This window comes from Berghia stephanieae, chromosome 10 (assembly GCF_034508935.2).
Source record: "Berghia stephanieae isolate SIO BIC M18660-M18661 chromosome 10, UCSD_Bste_1.3, whole genome shotgun sequence".
Classification (NCBI taxonomy): domain Eukaryota; kingdom Metazoa; phylum Mollusca; class Gastropoda; order Nudibranchia; family Aeolidiidae; genus Berghia; species Berghia stephanieae.
Genome location: NC_088369.1, coordinates 35,513,493 through 35,524,757, shown reverse-complemented (window position 1 = coordinate 35,524,757; position 11,265 = coordinate 35,513,493). Strand labels below are relative to the sequence as shown.

Sequence of the window (11,265 nt, the reverse complement as noted above, 5' to 3'; positions counted from 1 at the left end):
TAGATCGCCAGCTTTGTTTGAATATTTTACTTTATTTAACGACTGAAAACGATTTTTTTCTAAATAACTTAATATTGTAGTATTTTTATGGCAAACCTTACAAGAATGACCTTTAGGCACAGCCTCAAATACACATTTTTCAAACATTTGGTTTCATCCGACGTGCACTTATTATTATTATTATTAGCAGGTCTGATAACCCAATTCATTATGGGCTCATTTTTGTAATGGAAATCTCAAAAAATGACGCAACATATTGTCCATTACAACAATGTGAAACTAGGCCCTTAAGTGCGCTCGGATGTCAGACCTGCATCTATGTACTCGTCGATTTCATCATTTCAAAGCAAATGAAAAAAAAAAAAACAACTCTGCATAGCGATATAAGTGTATTAAAGCTTTATTTAAAAACTAGCTAAAGCTATTTTAATAATCAAACTTTCAGTCATTTTGGAATTTTGAAAGGACAATATCCACATATAATTATAATGCAACAATGTGAATGGCAATTAGAGTTTGGGAAAGAGAACATAATACTACAATCCAATTCTATTTCGACAAATCCTATACTAGGGAAGGGGGGGGGGGATGATTTACAATGAAAAAAAATATCACCCAAAACTTTAACTATGCATTTGACTGTTTCCCTCTCAGCTAATGACCCGACCCAGGGTCAGGACAAAACCCAAGTAATCTCATTCAGAAACAGAGAAAAAAACAAGTTGGAAAACAGATATTGGGGTATAGAAGACATAAGTGCCCACTTGGGAGTGAATGGGTAACCGGGTCTTTCAGATCTGATGGGAAGTATTTTGTGATGGACTAACGTCCTATTTTGAGGATAGCAAGCAATTGCTATTATCAGTTTCAACTCCGGATTAATGGCTCCGAAGGAGTATTTTTTTTTCCTCGACATAAACCTCGATTTCGTCTCTTTCCTTCTCAACTTGGAGGAAAAATTGGAATCTAATTTGATTTATGATAATATGATATCAGGTAATATAATTATAAGCACGCTGAATAGAGTGAATGAAGAATTATTTCTACTTCCACTTTGATAAAGTATGAAATTAAACGTAGAAAAACAATACAGGTATGTATTTATCTATTGTACAATTTAAGTATTCAAGCCGCAGTAGTAAAGCATTTAGTATTTACACATCGGATCATTTCAGTAAAAGATACATTTGGTTAACCGTGCCCTGTTGTTGTAGGCCATAAAATTAAATGACTTTTTCTATTTTAAAATGAAAAGTCGATGTTTGGTATTTGTAACCTTTCAGTGACTTGTAACGGCACGTCGACTAATAAAATGCAAAAATATCAGCAATCCAAAATCAGTGACCAAGAAGATTTTCAAATGATGATGATGTAATAATAATAATGATAATAATAATAATAATAATAATAATAATTATTATTATTATTATTATTATTATTATTATTATTATTATTATTATTATTATTATTTAGTATGTATTATTTTTATTATGTATTATTATTATTATTATTATTATTATTATTATTATTATTATTATTATTATCATTAATATTATAATGACAAAAAAAATTATATGATAATAATAATAATAATGAGTTGCTCAATTTATCACACTTACTGATGAACACATGTTAGATTAACCAAAATGTAACTTTTACTGATGGCAGTGGTTATTATTATTATGATAACTACGAGAATGATGATGATGGTGTAGAAGACCAAGATAATAATTATGAGAATGGCGGTAGAGGTATTAAAGATGATGGTGAGTGTATTTAAATATCAATATTATTACATAATATGTAAGAAATGAAGACGTAGAATTGAAATCCTTATCCCTACAGGGTGTACCTACCCGAGAAATAAATAACAATGTAAAATTGAATGTCAGCTTTACTTTAATATACGAAAGCATATAAAATGGACGTTTCGGGTTTCCCCTTTATCAACAAAACTACCCGAGAAATTAATTTAACCAATTAACTGCCCGTACTCTAGAAAAACTTGTACATATTTTAAAATTTGGTCAGAAAACTCGTCCTTCGAACATCGATCGATTTGGATAACCTTTATCTTGGTAAAAAACTTTCAAACCTTGGTTTTCGCGAAGTTAACTGTGTCACAGTAAAGATTGTTCACAATTATCTTATTAAATTTTATTTTATTAAGAACTGAATTCATCTCACCCCAGTTATATTTCGGTAGGCTTAGATAAACTTTACCTTCTAATATTAGATCGTCTTTCCTTTTATAGCCTTCCCTCGAATTAATTTCTAATTAGTGAATACTTTTCGTTCTACATTCTGTCACGTAGCCACTTATTATAAAAGCTGATAGGTCTAACACTCTACACTCACTTTCTCTCCACAATCTATGCCGGACGGCCAGTCACTCTATTCCTATATATATACTGGAAGATTTTTATCTTTTGGGACTTTGTAGATATTATATCTACACCATTAAGACGCCGGAGCTTTTAACTTTGATTGTATAATCTTCAAGGATCAAACCCAAGCCCGCTGTACTACACTATAACCTCTTACCAATTGCCTGGAAGTGGAATTTTACGAGTCCGATCCTGTTATCAGAGGAATAGATCATCCAAGCCCATCAACTGCCTGGAAACGTAAACTTACGAACCTGACATACTATCATAAGTTACGTAAAATATTCATATCTCTATTTGTAACTGCCACGATCACTGTTTATCTCTTTTAATTAAATTTCATCATTATTTTTATTTCATTGTAAACAAATCGTTAATTGTTTTTCATTTATAGTAACTAGTAAATTCTGGGGCCTCATTCTACATATATCTTTATGCATAGTCGAGTAGCTCTTTACTCACTTGAGACCATGACATTTTGGAGGGGACACATATAAAGAATTGAATTTATTTAGTTACTTATATCTATTTCATCTAACTTTAAAGTTTAAATTGTAAAACTCTTAATTGCCCCACTTGATCATATTTTAATTGAACTCCCTATTTACAGGATTAATTTTTTTTTCTTTTTCATTTCTTCATTTAAATGGAATAGCAATTTATCCATTCATTCTTTCATTCAAATTGAATAGCATTTTATTGATTCATTCCTTCATTCATTTATTCACTTATAAATTATTCATTCATTCATTGTTCATTCATTTATTTATTCATTCATTCATTCATCCATTCATTCGTTTATTCACTCATTTATCCAATCATTCATACATTTATTCCTCCCTTCATTCTTTCATTCATACATTATCCATTCATTCATTCATCTATTCACTCAGTTTTTCATTCATTCATTCATTCCTTGTCCACTTTGTTATTATATCACACATTTCATTTTGTTGTTTGCCTCATTCATGAATTGTTTTCAATATGTTTACATTCCATAACGATTCATTCACCTATCATCCAATCACTCAGTGTTGTGAACACATTTTATAACTATTGTAAATCTTACGATATTTTATTGTTTTGTATTTCAGACATCACTGTTAAACACTCTTCAATGCCTAATTACAATTGTTGAACAACCATTGAACAAGAGAGAGGTCCCAGCCACGAACTGAGTTGGTAAATATATCCTTCATTATTCTCTTTTACATGAGTTGGCATCACATAGTAACTATAGACATCGTGATTTGTTTTGCATAGTGATTTGTTTTAAATGCATTTTTGGCATATTACTGTTACCGAAAACCACTTATATATTATGTTCTGAAAAGTGAGTCTTTAAAAACTAAATAATAATAAAAGGAGTCTACTAGCCGTCGTGTTATATTTAGTGATAGATAACTTGGGATTATTTTGGCATCCTATTATTGTTATCACACTCTAGTATATTAGCGTCATTGCGAATAATTGTACACAAACTAACGACGAGTCACACACATTGGTGATACATTTTTCGTAGTAACATAGTTTAGAGTACACGCGATTGACACATTGTTATTGACACAAGTCATAATAACTCCGCATTGTATTGACACATTGCTTTATAAGATATAACGATAAAAGGCATCAAATTCAACATACATAATAAGTTGAAATAAGAGAGAGAGATTTCTAAAAATAGAACAGTTCATTCCAGTAAGTGTAAATAAATAAAACAGTCAGTAACAGTATCCTGTCAATATAATATATATAAAACATCGTAACTAATTTATTGCAACATGGAAGCATATAAAAGATACTTAAGTCTCGCAAAGGACTTAGAAATACCCCAGGAAAGAATATTTTCATGGTGCGAAGAGAAAGTAAAAGAAGAAAAAGAACATGAAGAAAGAATTCGTAGAGAAGAAAATGAAGAAAGAATTCGTAAAGAAGAAAAAGAACACGAAGAAAGAATTCGTAGAGAAGAAAATGAAGAAAGAATTCGTAGAGAAGAAAATGAAGAAAGAATTCGTAGAGAAGAAAATGAAGAAAGAATTCGTAGAGAAGAAAAAGAACACGAAGAAAGAATTCGTAGAGAAGAAAAAGAACACGAAGAAAGAATACGTAGAGAAGAACGAGAAGAAAGAGTCCAAGAAAGGGAACTAAAAAGACAAATAGCTTTAGCAGAAGAAGAAACCAAAAGGACCCAAATGATGCTGGAAATTGAAAAAACAAAAACCGGTCATGAAAGAAAACATAATAATAGTGATGAATTTTTCGTGAAACTTCCACGCATGCCAACATACGATGAACGCTCAGACTGTCTAGAATCCTTCTTACACCGATTCGAAGTTCAGGCTAAAGGTTATCGTTGGCCAGAAAGCAAATGGGCCACAGCCTTGATTAACTGCTTATCTGGAGAACCGCTAAAGTTTTCTATACCTTAACAACTGAAGATGCAGATGACTATGGTAAAATTAAAGACGCTCTACTAAAAAGATTTAGATTAACGGAAGATGGTTACCAGGAAAGGTTTCACACTGCAAAACCGGAAAGTGGAGAAGACTTTAATACATTCGTGAACCGAATTACTCAATTTCTAAATCGGTGGCTTGAGTTGGCAAACGTAAAACAAGACGACTTTGCAGGCCTTTACTATCTCACGCTGAAGAATCGAATCTATCAAGCTTGCAACCCAGATTTAGTCGCATTCTTTAAAGAGAGAAAGCCAGAAAACTTGGACAAATTAAAAATCTACGCAGAAAACTTTAACAGCGCACATCCATTGACACCCCTTAGCAGAACATTGAAGGAACCATACTACGCTGCCGCTGCTCAGAGTCCAGGTACACCTAAAGTTCAGTACTCAAATAGAACGAGCCGATCAATCACTCGGAACACGCAAGTGAAACAAGATGATCATAGTAACAAACCATGGAACAAACAGTTCAATAGAGACCATAGCCGACCCTATCAAAACAAAACAAGAAATAGCACTGACAATAATACTGAGTATAAGAAAACCAACAAACCTATAATTAAATGTCAATATTGTGGAATGAAAGGCCACACAGCAGACAAATGTTACAAAATCGTGGGATATCCGAAAGAAACTGCAAATGCATCACTCCAAACCAGTGTAAATAATCAGACACGAATAATGTCAGGAGAAAATATAAATGTGTATTGCGTGAAAGGTATGTCACTTTTAACACAAACTCACAAATCAGGATCGCTATTTTTTTGTGAAGGCAAAGCTAATGGAACTGATTGCAAAATATTGAGAGACACAGGATGCAGTACAGTAGGAATAAAAGCATCTTTGATCAATGACGAAGACAAAACTGGAAAAACGGTACAATGCATCACATTCAGTGGCACAGTCGAAACCTTTGAAACAGCTAACGTGTACATAGAAACCCCATACTATACAGGAATAGTGGAATGCTGTATACTTCCCAACCCCGTCGCTGATGTTATTGTTGGCAATATAAAAGGTCTTAAAGACAACCCAACAGATGTAAAGGAATGGTCATTAACCCAAGAAACAGCTTGTCTAGCAGAAACAAGAAAGATGACTAAGACAACAGAGAAGCCAATGACTATTTCTCTAGAACCACAACAATTTGACAGGAACACGTTCATTGAAGAACAGAAACAGGACCCGACTTTAACATCATATTTCAATATCGCAAACAAAGGGACGAAATCAAAAGTTGAATACATCATTGAAAAAGATATTCTGTTCAGGTTACATAGGAAAAGAAACAAAATAGCTAAACAACTGGTCACGCCGAGTATTTACAGAAACAAAATCCTTGGAATAGCGCACGATTCAATAACTTCTGGACATCTTGGGAGCTCTTCCACATTGAAGAGAATATCCGAGAATTTCACATGGCCTGGAATTACTAAAGACGTCCGAGAATATGTGAAATCGTGTGACACATGCCAAAGAAGAGTCGCAAAAGGCAGAATACCGAAATTGCCATTAGAGACAACCCCAGTTATTGAAAAAGTTTTTCAAAAAGTTGCAATTGACATTATAGGCCCTTTAACAAAATCAGATAGAAACCATACACACATACTAACACTAGTCGATTACGCAACCAGGTGGCCAGAAGCGATAGCATTGAAATCAACTACATCGGATCACATAGCTGAAGCATTGATGACAATTTTTACCAGAATAGGCATACCAAATGAGATACTGTCGGACAATGGACCCCAATTTACATCACATATGATGCATGAAACCATGAAACTCATGGGAATCCAACACTCATTCACAACTCCCTACCACCCCCAAGCAAATGGTCTTTGTGAAAGATTTAATGGCACTCTAAAGAATATGTTAAGAAAAGTGTCAGCAGAAAAACCAGATGATTGGGACAGATACTTACCAGCAATCCTATTTGCATATAGAGAAATACCCCAAGAATCTACAGGCTACTCCCCATTTGAGTTGATGTATGGACGATCACCTCGCGGCCCGATCAATATAGTAGCCGACATTTGTAAAGGGAATGAGGAGGACAATAACGAAATTATGTTTGCTTACGAATATGTAAGAAACCTGAAAGACAGAATAGAGGACACATGTAAGCTAGCACAGGAATCCGTCACTAAAAAAGCAGAGAAATACAAGGAATACTCTGATCGCAAAAGCAAGTCAAGAAAATTTGAGATTGGTGACAAAGTACTAATACTCTTACCCGATGACTCGAGTAAACTTTTAGCTACATGGAAAGGACCATTCAAGGTATTAGCAGTACGATCTGGTGTTAATTACGAGATTCAAATTAACAACACAACAAAAACATTCCATGCAAACATGCTAAAAAAATATTTCGATAGAGACAGATTATCACAACCAATATTTAACCATGTTGAAGCTGCAAATGTAGGATTAATCATCGAAACTCACAGCGATGATGTCGAACTACAACACACCCCACAACACGGTAACCCTAAAAATAGTACAATTAATGACGTCACAATCAATCCTCAACTAAACGAATGTCAGAAACGAGAAATCAGGTCATTATTAGAAAAGTACCAGTCAGTCTTTACAGACGCACCCGGACATACAACATTAGTGGAACACGACATAAAGTTAACCACATCTACCCCTATCAACGTAAAAAAACTATCCTATTCCATTTCACGCACGAGAACAAGTTGAAAAGGAAGTTAAGGATATGCTAGATACAGGAATAGTTAGATATTCTTCAAGCCCATACTCATCACCAATAGTAGTAGTGAAAAAGAAAGACGGATCGATAAGGCTATGTATCGACTTTCGCAAATTAAATGAAGCAACAGTGTTTGATGCAGAACCAATACCAAATCAAGAGAATTTATTTGCTGCCTTATCTCAAGCAAAATACATGACAAAATGTGATCTTTCTAGAGGTTACTGGCAGATTCCACTGAAAGAATCATGTAAGAAATACACAGCATTTCAATCACCATTAGGATTGTTAGAATTTAACTATATGCCATTTGGATTATCGACAGCCGCATCGACATTCCAAAGAATGATGCGTATGTTATTAAAAGACATCCCGTCTACACTCTCATACTTCGACGACGCATGTATTTTCTCAAACTCATGGACTGATCACATGACAACCTTAGAATTAGTGCTTGAAGCATTAAAACGTAATTCTTTAACAACAAAACCGTCAAAAACAAGCATTGCATTTTACAAAATTGATTTTCTCGGTCATACCGTTGGTCATGGGACACAGACACCCGAGACAGAAAAACAAACAAAAATCGCACAATTGCAACCACCTAAGACAAAAAAAGAAGTACGCAAAGTACTTGGGCTCCTAAATTTTTACAGGAAATACATTTACAACTTCGCGCACATCGCGACACCGCTAACAAATCTGACAAAGAATGGGTCACCGAACAAAATTGTTTGGACAGAAGTGTGTCAGAATAGCTTTAACCAATTAAAGGCATTACTCTGTTCAGAACCAATTCTTAAATTACCCGACATATCAAAAGAATTTGTTGTAAGAACTGGCGCGTCTGATAAGGGCATCGCAGGTGTACTATTACAGGAGCATGAGGGAACTCTAATGCCTTGCTTATATGCAAGCAGAAAATTATTGGACAGAGAATCACGATACTCTGTAATAGAGCGTGAAGGACTAGCCATCGTCTTTGCTTTAAAGACATTCAGCAGATATCTACTGCTAAAAGAGTTTGTGGTCGAAACGGACCATAAACCACTCACGTACATAAGAAATAACAAAATGAATAATAGTAGAGTACTAAGGTGGAGTCTATTTTTGCAAAATTACACTTTCAGTATCTCTCACATACCAGGCTGTGAAAATATTCACGCCGACCTACTTTCTCGATTAGTGTAAACACGTGAGAAGGGTATAACTTAACCTCCCATGCATACTGTTAGTTACCTCGCAAATTATGCCAAATCAGAACGCACAATTTCGATAATTTTATTTGTAAACATGATGACCCAACTTAATGTAACATTGAGTATTGTTTGGATATATATACCATACCCATTCATGATTTGGGAAATATTCTCTTTACTATTATTGTTATGAATTTTCACTCATTTATGATTAATAATTGAAATGTCAATATTCCATTTACATTTTCATTCATTTCATTCAGTAAATTACCTTCATATCATCGACTTAAATCATGCTTCATTGCCATCACTATTGTTTATCACAATGATTTGTAATCACATTGCCATCATGTTGTTCATCACAATGATTTGTAATCACAATCTTTCATTGTTATTGTCACCCATTCATATACCTACGTTAATATAAACATGTCCATGTCTAGTTAATAAATAATTTAATTGTAGCACAAATCATAACAATGGATTAATGCTAGAGTATCATGATAGTAAATTTACTTCCGTTTGTAAAATCTATCTTTCCCATAATGGTTAAAGAGTATATTTTAAACGTGGGTGGGGGGTGTCACAGTAAAGATTGTTCACAATTATCTTATTAAATTTTATTTTATTAAGAACTGAATTCATCTCACCCCAGTTATATTTCGGTAGGCTTAGATAAACTTTACCTTCTAATATTAGATCGTCTTTCCTTTTATAGCCTTCCCTCGAATTAATTTCTAATTAGTGAATACTTTTCGTTCTACATTCTGTCACGTAGCCACTTATTATAAAAGCTGATAGGTCTAACACTCTACACTCACTTTCTCTCCACAATCTATGCCGGACGGCCAGTCACTCTATTCCTATATATATACTGGAAGATTTTTATCTTTTGGGACTTTGTAGATATTATATCTACACCATTAAGACGCCGGAGCTTTTAACTTTGATTGTATAATCTTCAAGGATCAAACCCAAGCCCGCTGTACTACACTATAACCTCTTACCAATTGCCTGGAAGTGGAATTTTACGAGTCCGATCCTGTTATCAGAGGAATAGATCATCCAAGCCCATCAACTGCCTGGAAACGTAAACTTACGAACCTGACATACTATCATAAGTTACGTAAAATATTCATATCTCTATTTGTAACTGCCACGATCACTGTTTATCTCTTTTAATTAAATTTCATCATTATTTTTATTTCATTGTAAACAAATCGTTAATTGTTTTTCATTTATAGTAACTAGTAAATTCTGGGGCCTCATTCTACATATATCTTTATGCATAGTCGAGTAGCTCTTTACTCACTTGAGACCATGACAAACTGTTTATAGAGGAACGAAATTGGCGTCACTCATCTCTTTTGTTATTGTTTTACCTAGTCATTTGTATGAGTAGTTCCACTAAATTGTATCAATCAAACTATAAACGTTAAAGTTTACACGTAGTCTTGTGTATTGGTACGTTCAAGTTCAATAGAAAGTATGCGCTTGGCTAAGAAGCTTACACTTACAACATCATTGCCATCTGGAAGTATAACGGACCAGCACACAAAACTGTGTGTAACCTTGAACGTTTTAGTATGTTTAATACAGTTTAGTGAGAATTACTCATAAACATGGATGGCAAAAAGCTATAACAAAGACCTTAGTGACGTAAACTTCATACTCTCTATATCCGACTGGCGGATGTTATGAGCATTTTAACTCGGCGCATAGCATCAATATTGAAACTGATTTGAAAAAGGGAATTTCAGATTGTTGCTCTTTATGGAACTAAATCGTTTCTCAACAATTAAACAAATAAACGTATCTTTTAATTCATATTTCGAGTTCTGAATTTATATTTCATCACCTTTACCACTTGATATAGGTAGAATAAAGATGACGTCACTCGGGTCTTTGTTATTGTTTTTTGCCATCCACGGTTATGAGTACATTCTCGTTAAACTGTATTAACCAAACTATTATTTACGACCAAGATTACACACAGTTTTGTATATTGGTCCGTTATATTTCCGGATGGCAAGGTTGTGAGGTTCTTAACCAAGCACACGCTATCTATAATAAAGAATTGATATGATGGGTCAGAAATTGTAATATGTTTTGACATTTATGGATAGGTGATCATGATAAAGATGAGGGAAGATAGATTGAGATGGTTTGGACATGAGAGAGGGAGTAGGTATGTGGGGGAAATAAAAAGAATTAGATATACAAAATACAATAGACACTTAGATAGCCACGCCTCTCGGACAGTCGTCATAATGTAAACAATGGCATTGATTGGTAAGCATAGCAAACTACACAGGTTTTACGATCGATGGTATGTGTCTAAGTAAAATACATACTTTTCTACCGCTTGATCAATGGAACCAACACAGAAAACTATGTGTCAACTTAAACTTTTATAATATGATCGAGAAAATCGTGTGATTACTAGTCAACCATTTGGTGGTATAACAACAATGACAATGATCATTCACGTTATTGTTTATA

General features: G+C 34.0%; 1 protein-coding gene across 1 annotated transcript in view; it reads right to left on the bottom strand.

Annotated features, from left to right (window-relative positions):
• Positions 1-2,735: 2,735 nt before the first annotated feature.
• The window catches only part of LOC144981047 (uncharacterized), a 20,248-nt gene continuing 11,718 nt past the window's right edge, over positions 2,736-11,265 (bottom strand). The window contains exon 2 of the mRNA XM_078929135.1: positions 2,736-11,265. This exon is cut by the window's right edge and continues 2,270 nt beyond it. The gene's annotated coding sequence lies outside the window, so the exon portion shown is untranslated.